Here is a 16,441-nt window from a genome sequence, read left to right on the forward strand (position 1 = left end):
TGTCATTTCTCATTTTTCATTTTGGCGGTCTGTAAAGCGGGGGTGGGGGGAGTCTGGGCACACAGATAATTAATCTGGAGGTAAGTTTTTTTTCTCCGACATTAGTTGACAAGCACCCTCCTTTCACTGGCCTTGATGAAACTTGCAATGGTTTGATGGCAAGATTGGGTACCATTCAAAGATCATTGCTTCCAGCAGCTGCAGCACACATTTTGGCAGGGGAGTCACCCGTCACTTGCAAAAGCAGGTGGCGCCTAGGGCATCCTGGAGCCAGAACTCGTCATTTGCCAGCCTGTTGCTTTCCCATCTAGCTGAGATGGCAGGCTGGAAAATGCCAGTTGAAAAAAACCCCACCTTCCCTTAGCAATGACCAAGTGAAGAGAACATGTTTACTTTGGTCCATGCAGGAAATGTTAAAAATGGTTCTGTTGACAGTGGTAGGATGGTATGGTTAGAAGCACAGCTGCTTGGCATCTCACCTATCCCACACTCCTCTCGCATCATGGTTCATTTATGACAGCTGAGCACCTGTCTGCGATCTGTCTGGGCCTACAAGCTATGAACCTCAAACAAACATCCATACATATGGACAGCTCCCTTGCACACTGAACACAAACATTTTATAATTCCAAAATACCCTCTCTTTCTCTCTGACACCCAAGCATACACTGCTCCCTATCCAGCTATACTTCTATAGGAGACAGTGTGGTATAGTAGGTAAGAGTGCTGGACTAAGATCTGGGAGACCAGGGTCCTAGTTTCCACTCAGCCATGAAGCTTTCTGGGTGACCTTGGGGAAGAAGAAGAAGAGTTTGGATTTGATATCCCGCTTTTCACTACCCGAAGGAGTCTCAAAGCGGCTCACATTCTCCTTTCCCTTCTTCCCCCACAACAAACACTCTGTGAGGTGAGTGGGGCTGAGAGACTTCAAAGAAGTGTGACTAGCCCAAGGTCAGCCAGCAGCTGCATGTGGAGGAGCACAGACGCGAACCCGGTTCCCCAGATAACGAGTCTACCGCTCTTAACCACTACACCACACTGGCTCCAGATTAAGAGAGGAGGATTTGCAGCAACAGTCTAGAATATAAATATGAAAACAGGACGAACATGACAGAAAAGGGGGTCGGCGGGCAGATGACAATCTCCTCCTTCACTTGATTTAACAATCATGAGAGAAGGGAGGGGTGGTAGTCCAGAACATATGTTTGCAAAATGCAAAGTGTAATTTACTAATGTTTAGCAGTGGTTTTGTCTGCTACGCCAGGAGCGGATGAAAAAGCAAAATACAAGAGCGCTGCAGGAAACCCTCAGGGGGAAAGTGTGTCATAATGCACAAAATCTACTGCTCACAAATCCGGCCCATAATTTTTTTTACTAGCCTTGCAGCCAGTGTGGGTAGGATGCTCACCTGACACCACAACCAGGATTTACAACTTTCCCTTGCTCAGCCTCATTCAAATAGAAGCTTCTCCCAGTGACATTTCCACGTTTAAAGCCTTGATGAGCACTGCATGCTCTGGCACCCATATAACTTATAGCCTGTCATTAAGGGCTTTAGATGGAATCTTTGCCAGGCCCGCACAGAGAAGTTACACGTCGGGGGGAGTGCTTATGGCAGTGGATGCTTTTGATAGACTCTCAGTCTCACTCATCCTACTAGCTCTGTGTGAGCAACTATTATACTTTCATTGCCTGCAGAAGATGAGCTCGACTGGTTTTGAAGCGTGACCAAGTTCCTGGCATGACAACATGGCTCTATTGGGGGATTGCCACACTATGCTAACTGCCACACTGGGGGCGAGGGGGGAGGGGATTTTAATGGAAATTGAGACTGGGGAGGGAAGGCTTATTGCACAGCAATCTCTATAACTACCATGGGAAGAATTGCCTCAAATCTGGTGTTTAAAACATGTGACATGATTGCGAGGCATGTCATCGGTGTGACATATGTAGTCGGGCTCTCCCTCGGTATATAGTGAACAGGGGGAGGCTGAGCATTTGATCTTTATGAATTTCGATGCAAGCAGGCCTGATGCACAACCTTCGAAACTAATGTGCAGACCAGAACCTAGTTATTCACTTGATTTTGCTCTTGTTGAACGCTCTGGCACAGTTCTCAGCTCAAGCAAACCTATCAAAAGCACATTTGAAAGGTTGCATTTTGAGTGAAAATACACTGAGGTCCTGCTCCGAAGGCCTTCTGGCAGTTCCCTCACTGTGAGAAGTTACAGGGAACCAGGCAGATGGCCTTCTCAGCAATGGCACACTCCCTGGGGAACGCCCTCCCATCAGATGTCAAGGAGAACTACACAACTTTTAGAAGACCTCTGAAGGCAGCCCTGTATCAGGAAGTTTCTAAAGTTTGATGTTTTATATGTGTTGGAAGCTGCCCAGAGTGGCTGGGGGAACCCAGCCAGATGGGCAGAGTACAAATAATACGGTATTATTATGAGAGCCAAACAAAACCTTCAGCTGCAGAAGCAGTATACCCCTGAAAGCAAAAATCCAAGGATTGGGAACTGCCTTAGGGGACTGATAGGTGTGAGGGATCCTATTCCCTCCCCTTCAATACTTCCCCAACAATGACTCTCCCTAAGTTTCACTGACAACTAGGATGAATCCATCAGTGTTCATATGGGAGTTGTCTCTGGGGTACCTCAGGGCTCTACGTTTGAAAACCTCTTGCCACCTATGGGATCTCCCTCCCAGGGTTCCCAACTACTGCAGTTTGCCTTCCCTGTAGGCAAATAAGTGGCACACTTGGCTTCACTGTCCAGCCCTCTGTATGACAGGAGAATAAGCAAACAGTTTCCTCTTCCCCAGGAAAGCTTTGTTCTCTCCTCTTAGTCACACCTCTTAAGGTACTGATACACTGCCACAGTCAGCGAACGTTTAAGCACATTTAACTTTATTAGGTAACTTGAAAACATGGATGTCTCGGGTTATTACTGGTACAAATCTTCTTCTCATGTAATTCAGCTTTGTTATAACATTTCCTGCATCCCTTTAGCAATGGTAATGACCTTTCCTTCCATTCCCCAAAGCCTAACCTCGCATTTTCTCTCTCTAATCCTCCACCCAACTGCCAAAACCCCCAACTGCCTTTCAAGGTTGTTCCCCCTCCTTTTAGAATGCCAACTAGCTCCGCCTCCCAGGGAACACCTACCTAAAATGGGAGTGATAGGTTAACCCATAATGAACCTGAACCATCAGCAGGCATTATTCCGCCACAAGAGGCACCACAAATTTTTAATATAGGATACTGGCAGCAGGACCCAGCTGTTTTAGAGTGAAGACAGATGTAAGATTTTTTTTTTTATATAGTGGGGCCACTTTGGAGTCACACTGAATCCAAACATATATTTCCTCTCCAGGGTGTTCTGCCAAGGAAGCCAAGTGATTTGCCACACAAGGCCGCGATGAGGCCCAACAGTGCCTGTTCAGTGCATCTTCATAAACTGATGGTGCAACTTCAGAACACAAATTGCAAGCCAGGCTGAAGTAGAAAATGTCTATCGAAACTTTGAGAAACTTTGAGAAACAAGAAACCTTCCCCTAATTTTGCACTAAAAGTATCAAGAGATGAATGATACACAGTGGTTTAATTATTATTTTTTAAAAGGTAGATAGCCTGCCTGAAATATACGGAGAGGAGCAACAAGTGATAGCTCAGTCAGCATTTGATTTGCGGGGACCTGCACCTGTCCTTTTTCATTTGTGAAGCTGGGAGGTCTCTTTTTATAGAAGAGCTATCTTCACACCATCCTAGTAAACAGACAGAGACTGGTCACCTGCCTTATGCAGTGCTTCACTACAGATTACCAAGGGAAAGTGGTGAAGCTACCAAAATAGCTGTGGCAGGTGTGATGGGACACAAGGAGCCTGTAATGTTGCTTACTCCCAGCTGCCTCCTAAAATCTGAGCTGCTTGCTTCTGAGAGCCAGTGTGGTGTAGTGGTTAAGAGCGGTAGACTCGTTATCTGGGGAACCGGGTTCGCGTCTCCGCTCCTCCACATGCAGCTGCTGGGTGACCTTGGGCTAGTCACACTTCTCTGAAGTCTCTCAGCCCCACTCACCTCACAGAGTGTTTGTTGTGGGGGAGGAAGGGAAAGGAGAATGTTAGCCGCTTTGAGACTCCTTTGGGTAGTGAAAAGCGGGATATCAAATCCAAACTCTTCTCTTCTTCTTCTTCTTATGCACAGATTTAAATCATGCTTGCCTGTTTCCTGCTGGCTTGCCACATTGCCAGCCCTGATAGGGGCAAGGGGAAAGGGGGAGACCTACCAGAACCACAACCTTTTTTGTGAGTGCCCAGAGGCATTTGGCTGCCCGTAGTGGGAAATGAAATGCTGGACAAGAGAGGGCCTTGGCTGGGTCCAAAACGGTACCTTGTGATGTTCACTATGGGATTTGGAGAGGTAAGATTAATAATATCAGCCAAGCTCTGACTTGCAGGGGGTGCTTTCGTGATGGCAAATTTCACAGTTTGTAGAGTCTTCTTCCCTTCTTGACTCCATTTCTTTCTTTCTCTTTTAAGGGGTTCATCAGGAGAGAGAAAAATATTCAGCAGCCTTCTCAATTGCAGTGTTTACCAAGGTTCAGTAGGGTTGCAATGCAGTTGATTAAGCAGTTAAACGAATCAGATAAAAACATTTTATTTGACTTGAAAGGTGTCCCATTTGAATATTAATAGCAGAAAAATGGAAACAAGAAGAACTACCGATGATAGAATAGTGGCAGATGAAGTTAAGGGACTATGCAGAATTGGACAAGATGACAGGAAGAATTCGAAACCGGCGAGACCAGAGATTCTTGGAAGATTGGAAGGAATTTGAGGATTATTTGAAAAATAATTGTAAGCAACAAATTACATTAGTATGTTTGCAAGAAGTTCTGTAAGGAGAATGGTATGAAATATTATAAGATAAATTTAAGTTTAGCTCTTCATTAGAAGGAAGCTTTTCATTAGGAATGTATCCCCTTTAAAGTCAGCCTTTCCCAGTCTCAAGTCTAGGGTTGCCAAATTTGTTATGGCAAAATACAGAGGTTGGTGGACAATTCCCCCCTCCCCAAAATCTGGTGCTGACTTCAAAGCAATCCATTACAATGTATTGCAGCATAACAGGATGGTCCCTCTTGAATTTCTCTCTCCTGTATTGATTACAGTTTTGTCCTGTATTTCAGGTCTTCTCTCTCTTTCTCTACCAAGTTAGGGATCCTCTTCAAATGCATGTGTTGGAAAGGTGTGTGAAAGGTCATGTATTTAAGCCAGGCATGGCTAAACGTGGCCATCCAGCTGTTTTGGGACTACAATTCCCATCATCCCTGACCACTGGTCCTGTTAGCTAGGGATGATGGGAGTTGTAGTCCCAAAGCATCTGGAGGGCCGAGTTTGGCCATGCCTGATTTAAGCTATGAGTAGCCAAGCACAGACAAATTTACAAATTTGTGTGTGTGTGAGTGAGTGAGTGAGTGAGAGCAATGTTGTAACTCCCATCAACTCCAGCCCACATGATGCCCAATGGGATGGTGGGAATTGTAGTCCAACAACATCTGGAGACCCAGGCTTGGGGGAAGCTGTGTTTAAGCCTCAATAGCAGTGTTTTGCCTGCCCACACTGGATAAACTGCGACCGTCCCTTATTCAATCCGGAAAACTGACATAAATCAACACAGAAAACAATGAATTACAATGATTTGACAAAAGGCAATGTCGCCTGGACTCTCTGTTAAAACAAATGGGGTGGGGGGGGGAATGGCAATTTCAGAGGAAAGAGGAAAGATGGAGTATCATTTACTTAGTCCATCTCTAGAATAATGACAGTATTCTCTCCACATCACCACCTACACACAAGCATGGCAGTCCATTATGGCGGCCAGCCCTTGCTAGCAGATCATTAATGGCTAAGGCTTCGCATCTCTTTGATACCGGTAGTAAGGGAGCTGCAGCACTGTTTGGCTGCCCAACACCTTTGCAAAATAGAAGGCAGGTCATTGGCCTTTGTCTGTACACACAGCACAGAGAGACACCTAGTGGACACACCTGGTTTTGCCTTATACTGCAAAGCAGCTACCTGCCTTCTAGACTGGGCAAGTTGCTTCCATTTAGACCTTCAAACAGGTCAGCGGGCCTTTACAATCATTTCGCTGCATTTTTAAACCAATAACATAAAATCTATTTAAAAAGTGCTTTTTTCTTACTTTCAAAGTCTGTTTTAGAGGACTCTGAATCTCATTTTTTTGTGGGTTGGCAGAGGCATAAGGAAAAGCCACACTTTTTATCCTTGTTAATCAAATTCTGCCAATTGAAAGAAAGTAAATGAGGAGCTACCAGGCTAACATCAGATTAAATGCAAGTGTTTGGTTTGTTTCGGAGCCAGGGATGAAGGGAAAAATTAGTTCCCTTTCACATTTTAATGCAAACCCAGCTTATTCGCGCTTCCCTAACCCAAATGCGCAAACCAAAGCATACTACCTTTCCAAATGTGCACTTCTCTGAATGTTGCGGTCCCATTTGAAAACCAAATAAAGGCATACAAAAACAAGTATATTAGGGGAAAGAGTGTCCAAAATGGAGTACTATAGGAAAAGTAATGTGCACAAATGCATATGGGGGGGGAGACATTTTGCAAAAATGTGGGCATTACACAAAAAATTGTGTAAAAAAAAATGTATTGAGAGACATGCACATGTGTATATTTTATTTGTATAGATTTACTTTTTTAAAAAGCAAATGGATACGAATATGAATTTAAGACTGGGGACATGAGATACGATTATCTTCCATCACTTTCTAGGTCATTTGCAAATGATGCCTTACAAACTTTCATTCAACATTATCCACCACAACCAAATAACTCTACCTAACTAAAAGTGTGTCGGAATTACATGTGCGAAATGTGTGTGTGCATTAATTATCCATGGTGGTGGTGGGAGGCAGGTGTCAGCCAAATACCTACCCAAAGGTGCTGTCATTAAATATTTCCGACCTTATCTCCCTCCACCCATCTTGCCAGGTAAAGCCTTGCCACTGGTTAACCAGGACAGAACTATTCTGTCACTAAACTACAAATCCCATCAGCCTCAGCAACCAAGGTCAGGAGCAAGGGATCATGGGAGCCAGCTCTGCAGCCAAACTTCCCTCTTCCCCTGACCAAATGATCTAAATCCCAGTTTCTTTCCCTCCAGCTGGTATACCTGTGCCTTCCCCACATGTACAGCCCCACTTGCTGGCGACAATATGGTTATTGAAGGCTCTCCATCTCTAGCACTGCAGTTGGAAATGTCACAGTTCCAGATGGCACAGCCTCCCTGCAAATAGTCTTCAAGAGTAGCAGTGAGCTTCCATTTCACTTCCAGCCTATTGCTAATTTTATTTAGTCACTGATGCAGGCTATTGATTTCAAGGCAGATTTAAACGTCTAACCAAGCCACGGGGGAATAGCAGCATGTATTTAAATTCCATATGTTGATTAAAGCTGTCAAGGGTCACAGATGCAATTATATATGCAAAGCTGAATGCAGTCTATTCCCGTTGTCCTGAAAGGCAGTGATTAAGGAAATGGAGCAAAGCTAAATCCAGAAGCCGAAAAGATTGCGGAGAGGGGGAGATGGGTTCCTCCTGCTAAGACACTTGCATGAGTTTATGTTAGAGGTCCATCGATCAAGGGTATGGCAATCCAATGGGTAAGCCATGGACCATTTATCCATACTAAGAAAGTGAGGGGCAAACCCCATGTTGCACTATAGCCACCTGTTGTATTCAGGGCCGGATTCAGGTTTGATGAGTCTCTAAGCCACTGAAGGTAATGGGGCCTTTTATATGTCCAGCTGTCCTTTGTCAACAACACTGGTTTTTTTGTGTTGAATATATCCTATATGGTAATTTATGGTCCTAATAGGTATCTAAAGCCATTTGCACATAACAAAATGTGTATTTTATCAAAGTAATTGTTGAACTTACATTATGTTTTGGAAATGTACATCCAGGTTTAATGTACATCCCCTTTAAATTTTGGGGGGGCTCCCAAGAGAGTGGGGCCCTAAGCTATAGCTTGTTTGGCTAATATGTAAATCCAGCACTGGTTATGTAAGACCATATTACAGTCAAGACATTGTGCCAAGTTGCAAAGTGCCATTGGGACAGGGGGTGGCGATTTGTTCCAAAGTTCCTTTTCCCTGACCCTCCCACAAAGCTACTTCCACCCAGATCCAACACTGACTAGCAGGGATCAAAAAACTGATGGTGGGAGAATTTGAGGGGAAAGGCAGACGGGAGGGATAGGATTAAGTAACCACTTTCCTTCTTCTGCACAAGCATGCACTCCTGAGAGCACTTTGCAGCAGAGATGGGCAACGTCGCGATTAGGTCATTTTAGACTTTGAACCTAATGGTCTTACTGGGAGTGAGGAGGGACTGGCGGATGAGCACTTTGTGGCCGATATTTGTTTGTTTATTTATTTACCTAGCAAAATTGATATGTTTACTTTAGTCGTTGGAAGACCTCTAAGCAGCATACAAAGGACACTGCTTATAAAAACAAACCCTTATAAAAAACAAACATTAAAAAACAAGTTAGCATGAAATTTAAAATATGAGCAAGGCCAACAATGTCAAACAATTATAAATAAAATATAAACAGGAATCAGCAATTTTAAACAATTTAAAATAAAATTACTTGCTAAGATTGCGTGCCTGGGCAGGCTTGCTCAAGCAAAAAGGAAAAAATGGGGGGGAAGGTTAAGGACCCCCTGACAGTTAAGCCCAGTTGCGAACGACTCTGGGGTTGCGGTGCTCATCTCGCTTTACTGGTCGAGGGAACTGGTGTTTGTACGCAGACAGTTTTTCCGGGTCATGTGGCCAGCATGACTAAACCACTTCTGGCAAAACCAGAGCAGCGCACGGAAACAATGTTTACCTTCCCGCCAGAGCAGTACCTATTTATCTACTTGCACTTTGATGTGCTTTCGAACTGCTAGGTTGGCAGGAGCTGGGACCGAACAACGGGAGCTCACCCTGTTGCAGGGATTTGAACCGCCGACCTTCCGATCGGCAAGCCCTAGGCTCAGTGGTTTAGACCACAGCATCACCCGCAAAAAGGGGGGGGGAAAGGTTTTAGCAGGCACCAAAAACAATACAGTGAAGACCTTTCTGGGAAATGATGTATAACGAGCTAAAGAAAATGTTTAAAAATACGTTTGTTAAAAAACCAGTAGCCTTTCCACTAAGTACAGTATTATAGGTGAAGAGTTTCCAAGAGAAGATAAAATGCTTTTTTATGTATGCAGCAACGGCAGCGAGAATGCTACTAGCCCAGAGATGGAAGGAAGGAGAAATACCAATGAAAGAAGAATGGCAGATGAAACTGATGGAATACTGTGTGCGGAAATGGTGAAACTGACGGGGAAGATCTGAAACCAGGAAGATCCAGTATTTTCTAAAGACTGGAGTAAATTTGTAATTTACTTAAACGACCACTGTAAACAGTTAAAATCTTTGGCAGGCATGTAAAGACACTTGTAATGTGGAATTGTTTTAATGGTAATTATGGTTATATAATAGCTAAATAAAGGTAAAAGATGCAGTAAATCTTAAAGATGGAACCCATGGAGGGACGGAAGGTGGTCTAAGAGTTCGAAAGAACTCTGTATTTTAATGTCTGAAATCGCTATGTTTTATACGTATAAAAACTTTTCGAAACTTAATTTAAAAATTATAATAAAAAAACCAACACAGTGAAGACATCTACCTAATATCAATGGGCAGGGAGTTCCAAAGAGCACAAGCGACCACCCCCTTACTCATGGGTTATGTTCTGGGCGTCCGTGCGCACAAATGGTAAACAAGCAGGTGGCAGCTGAGATGCAGCAGTTGGACAACGGCAGTGAGGAGGCATATTCATGAAGGAGGGGGGGCTTAGAGATGGTGTTTTGCTGAGGGCCTTCACTAGAAATTAAACCTTATATTGTCCTACATTAATAAGTCTATGCAGGGGGAAGAAACACCATGGGGCACCAGCAGCACAACCGGACAGCTGCAACAGAACATGTCTCTCCCATATCAGTCTCTACAGCCACAGCAGGCACTGTAGCCTTCCAACAGTTTGACTTCACCCCAAAGGTGCACTTCTCCATTGTCTCCTGAGACAGACGGATGCCAACAATTAGAGTGGGGAAACCCAGCCAGATGGTTGGAGTATAAATACTAAATTATCATCATTTTTATTATTAAATATTTTCAGAACTTGGTTTATTTGCCATCCATCTGGGCACGTCTTAAGATACTGTTACCCAATTTTGCATGATGGCTCCTCAGATCACGGAGCAGATTTCTGTCTATGCCTGGATACAGTCGGGTGCCATTCTCAATCAAGATGGCTGCAGACGGAACCTTTCGAAAGTGCACAGATTTTAACCCCCAATATCAAAACTTCACTGACTTTTTGGCTTCTTAGAATATCTGAGCAACAGCAGGTATGAAGCGGCTAGTAGTCTATACAGATGACACTCAGGCAGTGCTGCTGACCCAAACCTGCGTGGCAGGGCTGGGTCTTCACAGTACTGCCATACAATGGAAAGCCGGTATTTGCAAAGTCCAACACATCCTGCTTACTGCAGTTTGTCAGAGAACGGGATGTTTCGCCACCTCTCCTTCAACATGACGTCTCACCCACAAAAACCATAACACAGATGGAACACAATGCTGGGCTCTGTCAGTTTCGCTCTCACCTTCAAGCAGACTCAAGAAGGGTGTCAAACGCAGACTCAGGGGGGTGTCAGAGGTCCAGCAGTAGGAGATGCCGCTGAACAGCTGCGCTCCTTCAGACTGCAGGCGGAAAACTGCATGTTGTTGGAATACTCTCCCCATGTCAAAAGCTAGCAGAGGACGAGAGAAAGACAAACCTGTTTCCAATGCAACTATAGGAATGAGCTGTATTGAACGTTTGCCTCAGTTGCGATTACCATGTTATTATTTGGCTTTTGAGAAGTGCACAGGTGACAAGCAGTACCTGTTAAGCGTTAAGTCATAACTAAGGCCTGGTGTGTGAATGCAGCAAAACGTGGCAGTGGAAATACTGAGGTGGTAGAATGGACTGTGCCACTTTGGACCAGGGTGCTTTTCATTTTAGAATAAATTCATGTTAAGAGTTCCCTGCAAGATTCATTGTTGTTGTTTTTTTAAAAAGCCTAGCATGTAAGGGAGTGGGGGTTCCAGCAAAGCCCACACCCTGCTATGCTAGTTTTCTACATGTAGTGAGTTTTAATGCAAAAAGCAACCACAACCAAACCGTTCTGTTGTGTACGTAAACCAGGCCTGTGTTCCATGCAATGGCTTTCAATGGAATATAGATCATGACAAGTTTTTGCTGCATTTGTACTTTTAGGTCTTTCTCTCTCTTTCTTTGCAACTAAATGCCTCGTTCCACTTAGTCCTTCAGCTCAACTTTATGCACTGCAACATAAAAACGTACCAGTCTTCCTATTCATAAAATCAGGACTTAATCAGTTGTTTCACAGTGCTTAATTTCTCTTAAGATTCATGTTTGATCTCTAGAAAATCTTTACCCAATTTTAGACAGCACACTTACCTGAGAGAAGATTTTAGGCAAGACCTTCCAAAGTACATACGACCTGTCACAGTCTACACTGCCAGTCACTGTCTCCTTCAGCGTTAAGTGACCCCTCTCCACTTCCAAGGTGGCATTTTCAGCCCCCCCCCCAACTAATTTCTGGTTGTTTTTCAGCTGCTTCCTGTTTCCTGTGGTTTCACAGGACTGTTTCTCCCAACACAGCAGAACCAGACAACTAAATTGCATCCAATCATTACTGATTTGCTCAACCTGAACTGGCTCAAGTCAGCTGAAACATTTCATTCAACCTGAGCAATCACTCCTGTAAGAACACTTTTAATGGAATTTGTAATTTTGACATAAAAACACAACATTTCTCGTTTCATAAGCTCACTTACCCATGGTTTAATAGTGTGTGTATTAAAACTTCATTGATCCAGATCACCCATATCAGAATCTTTTTTTATAAGCTATGAGTGTTTTATGTCTTCACTTACATGGATTTTTATATGCCTTATTTTCCCTTTCTGTTTCTGAACCACACAACACACACCATGAGAGCAAGCCTTGGGCTCAAGTGTGCCTCTGACCTGTCCTTTGTAACACAGAGACAATTAAATTATTAAATTCTGTGCTTACCATGTTTTATTTGTAAACACAATCTTTCTATCTAACACACAACAGATACACTCAATCCATGGATGGGATCACCATTAACAGGCCCCCTCAAAGATCCACAGAGTCCTGGGGGTCACTTCCAACTTTTGTGGCTCCTGGCCATGATAAATATTTTAAAATGACAACACACAAAAAAACAAAATAAGGCACCATAAAGGGGGTGGGGCATAAGGCAGCTGTCACTAGTTGTGGTTTGTTTATATCAGGTGTGGAGAACCTTTGGCCTCAGTAGGCAAGCTCAATGGTCAGGAATGATGGAAGTTGTGGTTCAGCTACACATAGAGGGTCAAAGGATCCTCACACCTGGTTTATATAATCAGCTGATCTGAAAGGACACGGTCATCATAGTCTGCTGTTGTGCCATCAGAATTGATATATTTTTAATATCAATTTAGACCTGAAGGAGCGTCTCCACCCCCATACAGCCCAGACACTGAGGTCCTCCTCCAAGGGCCTTCTGCTGGTTCCCTCACTGCGAGAAGTGAAGTTACAGGGAACCAGGCAGAGGGCCTTCCTTGGTAGTGGCACCCTCCTTGTGGAATGCCCTCCCATCCGATGTCAAAGAAATAAACAACTATCTGACTTTTAGAAGACATCTGAAGGCAGCCCTGTTTAGGGAAGTTTTTAATGTTAGATGTTTTATCGTGTTTTTAATATTCTGTTAGGAGCCGCCCAGAGTGGCTGGGGAACCTAGCCAGATGGGCGGGGTATAAATAATTTTATTATTATTACTTATTTACTTACTTATTTACTTACTTACAATATTCTTTGTGGAAAAACCTACATCATTTACCAAAAACCTGTGCCTGTCATCACACATCTTATCTGCAGCTCTAAGCTAAGAGTGTATGTCACATTTTGGTCCACTGCCCATAAGAACAAGTTATCAAATGCAAAAACATTAACAGGTGTCTAAATTTGAGGCCCACTTTGAACATAAGGTGCAGGCCACACCCCCACCACCAGTAATTGGCCCTGATCACAAAGCTCTCTGCAGAAGAGATGCTTAAGTATTGAATAACTTCTGAGTGAGAAGCCAGGGCTCAAAGCCCACACCGAATTTTGTTCACATTCGGCATTGATGCCTGTAGCAAGGGGGGCTGGTAGACGTGCCAATGCACAGGTGCCAAGGAGCAAAGGGAGCTGGCGCATGTGGTGTTAGGGGAGGGGCCATGTAGCACACCCCCATTCCCTGCTGATGCAACAATTCAAGCATTGCTTCTCAAGAAGGCTGCAATGTCAGGGAAATCCTAGCAACAGATCGTGGTGACATCTATTCATCTAAGTGGTGAGGAGGATTCTACAATTCTTCTGCATACCCAATTAGAAACCTTGGCATACCCTCCAACATTTCTCCAATGAAAATAGAGATGCCCTGTTTATTAATAATAATCATCATCATCATCATCATCCCCGCCCTTCTGACTGGTTTGCCCAAGCCACTCTGGACGGCTTTCAACATATATAAAAACATTTTTTAAATTAAAAAAATTCCTCTACAGAGCTGCCTTCAGATGTCTCCTAAAGGTTGCATAGTTACTTGTCACCTTGGCTCGAGAGTTGCATAACTCCATGCCCTCCAACATTCCCCCCCCCGATGAAAATAGGGACGTCCTAAGAAAACGCAGGACATTCCAGAATCAGATCAGAAACAGGGACAGCTCCTGTAAATCTGGAACTGTTCCTGGAAAATAGGGACACTTTGAGGGTCTGCAATGGGAGGAGTGTTACAGCTAACCAAGTGCTTATATAATAATGAATACTTGCACTTTCTTTTGATTTGGGTTTGGGGCAGATGTGCAATGAAATTATCGTGAGCAACTGGAAAGCGAAACAGATGATCTACCTGGCATGTGATTTGCATGAGCACTACGGTAAGTTACCTTCCAGGTGGATAGAAGTGGACGTTCCAGAGTGAAGGAGCTCCACTCTTATCATAACTGGCCTCCTGGTAAGGGATGTTTGTACACAGCCACCCGAGACAGCAGCAGAATGGCATGCGTGCTGAGAGAAATATGCAGTGCTCAGCACCTACAAAGCTTCACATCTGCAGCAGAAAGAGCTGCATGGCTCTCCGAGATTGAAGCTAGCTGCGGCAAAAAAAGGGGGGGGTGGACAGTCTTCCTGCCAACTGCTAAAAGCTTTTCTCCAGCAGTAACAGACTGCCAAGCACTATCCTTCTGGGATATGGCTAAGTCATGTCAGGGTCAACTGCTCTGACAAATTACTGGAATTCTGTCAAGGTACGGAAACTCAGTACTTCCCCTCCTCCCCTCAGCCCACTTGCGCTACAAGAATCCCCCAGGCTAAACAGTGGCTGCTCTGCTGAATGAATGAATGAATGAATGAATGAATGAACTAATCTAGGAGTTAACATCAGGAGTATGAATGTGTGCGCTGCCGTCAATGGTACTGGATTATAACTACATCCAATAAAGAGGTGGCCTGCAACATAATCTGGGTTTTCTTTGTGTAGAAGAAAATCCTATGGAGTTCAGTGGCACTAAACTCCCCCTAGTAAGTAAGGGCGCATCCTTAAGACCTTAGCTTTCACAGCGGTTTTTCAGGCACACAATATATTTTTCCCCCAATAGCGCAAACCTATACGTGTCTACTCAGGAGTAAAAACCCATTGAGTTCAGTGGGATTTATTCCTGGGTAAATATTAAAATCATAATATTAAAACAACAAAAACATAATAAAAATCATAATAACAGACAGCATTAATAATGAAATAATCATAATAACAGTCCCTGTGTCCGTCCGTCCCCCCACAAGCTTTAACAGGCCATAGATTATTTAATGGCTAAAGACCTGTATCCCATATACTGTAAATAAATAGTAGTAAAAATGCCCTGGACCCTTTTAGAGTCTAGGTCAGGCACAGGCAAACTCAGCTCTCCAGGTGTTTTGGGACTACAACTCCCATCATCCCTAGCTAACAGGACCAGTGGTCAGGGATGATGGGAGTTGTAGTCCCAAAACATCTGGAGGGAGGGCCAAGTTTGCCTATGCCTGGTCTAGGTGAAGGCTCGTATGACTGAACCCTTGTTCCATATAAGATGAAGTTCTAGATTAGAGATGGAATCCACCCCCATATACACTTTCATATGCATTCAGTCATGCAATTCCCCGCCAACCAGTATAGATCCAGTCTTGTCAGGTTTTAGGAGGAGGTACAAATGAACAAATGTAATGAACAGGCTAATAATGGCCGATACAGAATTTCAGCACAGCAGGGAGAAAAACAAACTGGCACTACTATACACTTCCCCGTGGTAAAGATGTGGCGGTTGCTTTCACACCCCTTGCCAGACCATCACATCCATCATGACTCCTTAAACTACATTCAGATACAGTATGAAGTATAGCCAGAATCTATTAATTGTTTCTTTCTGTCAATTTTCCTGAAGCTTCTAACATCCCATGGGCCCATGGTTATTTTAAGTACTGGGGAGAAGGGGGGGGGGGGATTCTGCACTGAAGACATGACCTGCCCACCAAACATTTTTCAAAGATCAATGTAATTTTTTATCGGACTGCCATCACAACGGCTTGAGTGGCCTTACATGTTCATTACAGAAGGAACAATTCTTCAAAAATTATATTGGTTTCTTCTATTGACTGGTCATCTGGATAGCATTTCTTCAATTTGGAAACATAAAGGTCACCTAGAATTACAGATATATTTTAGACGAGGAAAGTACCTTTAAAAATATTTATCCGAAAGCTAATTGTAATCAACCCCAGTGACTTGTTTGCGCTAATCCAGATTTTTCATTTGTGTGCTAGTGAAAGTCCTCTGTGCACACAATGCAGGCCAGGGAATGTGTATACAATCACAAATCTCTATATAACCTGCACAACTGAGCCAAAAAAACTATAGTTCTGCAAGAAGGCTGGGGAGGGGCATAGGGCCCACCTCTCCTAACACTTTCCTGAATATGGGGAAGTGTCGGAATACACTGCGTGGATCTGTTAAAAGATCCGCGGTTAATTGTTTATTTTAATGGTTATTGAGAACTACTTTTGGTATCCTTACGCGTGAAAGCGAAAGTGAAAGTAAGAATGAACAATCGGTCTACCAATAAGATTAATCCGCCTTTAATTTACAGTCCCGGTAATGTTTCAAAGTTATCAATGAGCGTTAACCCTGCTTCCCGCCTTTTTGGAGGGCAGCAACAGTGGTTTTATT

At 43.7% G+C, this 16,441-nt stretch overlaps 1 long non-coding RNA gene across 1 annotated transcript in view; it reads right to left on the reverse strand.

Moving 5' to 3' along the window:
* LOC117061308 overlaps window positions 1–11,700 on the reverse strand; it is a 34,068-nt gene extending 22,368 nt beyond the window's left edge. The window contains exons 1-2 of the long non-coding RNA XR_004428064.1: window positions 11,587–11,700; window positions 10,727–10,873 (exon numbers count right to left, since the gene is read on the reverse strand). This is a non-coding gene — a long non-coding RNA (uncharacterized LOC117061308). The remainder of the gene's footprint in view (window positions 1–10,726; window positions 10,874–11,586) is intronic.
* Between the last annotated feature and the right edge of the window lie 4,741 nt (window positions 11,701–16,441).

Source organism: Lacerta agilis, chromosome 16 (assembly GCF_009819535.1).
Source record: "Lacerta agilis isolate rLacAgi1 chromosome 16, rLacAgi1.pri, whole genome shotgun sequence".
Lineage (NCBI taxonomy): Eukaryota > Metazoa > Chordata > Lepidosauria > Squamata > Lacertidae > Lacerta > Lacerta agilis.